This window comes from Rhineura floridana, chromosome 1, assembly GCF_030035675.1.
Source record: "Rhineura floridana isolate rRhiFlo1 chromosome 1, rRhiFlo1.hap2, whole genome shotgun sequence".
In the NCBI taxonomy this organism is placed as follows: domain Eukaryota; kingdom Metazoa; phylum Chordata; class Lepidosauria; order Squamata; family Rhineuridae; genus Rhineura; species Rhineura floridana.
Window position 1 is genome coordinate 289228405 of NC_084480.1, and position 2476 is coordinate 289230880.

A 2476-nucleotide genomic window follows, 5' to 3' on the forward strand; every position below is an offset into this window, starting at 1 on the left:
TCCTTTTACTGCAACAGTTTAAGTCAAGTAAAAAATATAGAAAGAAGGGTGCTTGCCTGTTAGTCCGTTCTCTCTCTAAAGAAAAGATGAACGTATCGCTTTATCAGATAGAGCTTGTTGAAAATCCGTCCTTATTTGTCGGCTGGACCACGTCTCATAAATCAATGAAATCTAGTCCTCCCAACAAAAATAGGCTTTGAGGTTAATCTCTTCGTTTCTCCCTGCCCGGGAGAAGTTTCATCAGTCAAAAAAAAAAAGTTTTGACTGATTTATATCTGAATAAGCTTCTTTTGCGGCGGAAGCCCGTCCCAAAAGCAGGCACAGGCTAAGTCACCCTTCCCGGAAGTCCAGAAACTCACCTTCATATCCCCGTTGTATCTGCAAAGTGTCACAGAGTAAACTATTCAGGATAGTGAGAGACTTGGTAAATCAGGGTTCTGCTTCCTAGCAGGGCCATCACTGGGTTTGAAGGGGCCCTTGGCAAAATGCTGGCTGGTGGGTTTTTTCCATATCAGTGAGCCTTTCTGCTATTACAGGTTTACCTGGTAGTGGTAACCCTCCAACAAAGCCACTATTTAAACTTCCTACACTGCCCTTGACATTATTCCAGGCAGTGCGGGAAGTTAAAATAGCAGCTCTCCAGACCCAATCAGTCAGTGCTTAGATTGGAGTGCTGGTTAAAAGGAAGCATAAACTGGGGCTTGTTCCCTGCCAGGGGTGTAGTTGCGCAGGGTCTCAAGGAGTCTTAGACCCTTTACTTTTTTGGGAGCAGGGTCTCTATGTCTCCAGCATCCTACAAGCCCATCAGCATGAAAGGGGAATGTGTTAGCCACTGAGAAGAGTCTTCTAACATGCTTCCTTGTTCCTTGAGAAGACACTTCTCAGTGCTAACACTCTCCTGTTTTATGCTGATTGGCTCCTAGACATTAACAAGGATCTCATTCTCAGCCCCACAGTAAAGAACAAGCAGGGAGGAGGCACGGCTGTGATTAACAAGTAGGGACCCTGCACTTCTGAATTTTCTACTACACCACTGTTCCTTGGACCAAAAACTTTAAATATATAGTAATTCAGTGAAATCATGAGATGCTTGTATTGCTTGAGATGAGGTATAGTCTGAGTTGTATTATAATTTAGAAAGAAGTTTTTTTTGTTAATAAGGTACCAAAGAACCACAAAGGATAGCTAATCTTGCAGCCCATTTCTATACACATTTACTCAATCATATTCAATTGAGGCTACTCCTAGATAAGTATGCACAGCACTGCAGACTTTATTTGGAAAGAGAAAATCACATAGTCCACTTTAACAATGTTTATGTTACATGCCTTCAAGTCAATTATGATTTATGGCGACCCTATGAATCTTTTTTGAATATATTCATAGTGTTTTCATGCTAAGCGGTATTCAGAGATGGTTTACCATTGCCTTCCTCTAAGGCTACGGCACCCGGTATTCCCAGGCAGTCTCCCATCCAAGTACTAACCAGGCCTGACCCTGCTTAGCTTCCAAGATCAGACAAGATTGGGCATGTGCAGGGTAATATGGCCATAGTTAACAATATTTATAATTCTAGAGATTCCAGTGTTTGGTATATACTGCAATATTTTCACAAGGGCAATTTATATACCAATAATTAAAGAAAATTAATATTGTAATAAAGTCCTGAGGTTAGCACATATCCTAATCTTTTCATAAGATTATTGGCATCTTTAATCACAGAAAACGTTTATCCATTCTTTAAAACAAACACCATCTGATTGCGAAATAGTTGCTTCATTTTCTAACACCAACATTCTATTCCATAGAAACAAAATTTTGCTAAAAAAAGTTCAGAGTTTGTTGCACAGTAATTTCTTAATGAACAGTTCCTTAATGAACAGTTCTCAAAGTGTTCATTTGTTTACAGTTGGTGCAGCCATTGATTTGTATGGAAAGGAGTTCCTTTAATGCACATTTTCAGTTGGAACTCATCCAGGTAATGTAGGTATTAATAACACCATGGATGAAAACTATATGCAAGGTAAAAAGGACAAGTACATATGTTTCTTCTTCCTTGCAAGAAAATTGAAACAGTGATGGCTGTATCTGTTCACCGAAAGAAAGCAGGAGTCCTAAAATCCTGTAATTTCTATAAGTAATACATTCAAAATCAAAATGAGACATTTTCTTCAACAAATTACAAGCATATTTTTGCTCTATGTTTTGCTTCTTCTGCCAAGTTAAATTCTAAAGTATAGCTGTAGTAGCACTGAACTGATGCCTCCTATATGCAGTTGGGCTTTGAAAAGCATGGTGAAAAAGGAGAGAGCAATATAGATAATTTTAACAGTTCTTTTATCAATATCTTTGGTCTCAAAGGGTTCTTTGAACCTGATGTTCATAGTCTGTGGCTTCTGAAGAATCTGCATTGACCATTAACAGAAAAAGTGTCAGCATCAGTAGTGTAGTGGCAAATTCAGAAGTATAGGGTCCT

General features: G+C 38.9%; 1 pseudogene; it reads right to left on the reverse strand.

Annotated features, from left to right (window-relative positions):
• Window positions 1-1437: 1437 nt before the first annotated feature.
• Window positions 1438-1556, reverse strand: LOC133375753 (5S ribosomal RNA; annotated as a pseudogene).
• Window positions 1557-2476: the final 920 nt, after the last annotated feature.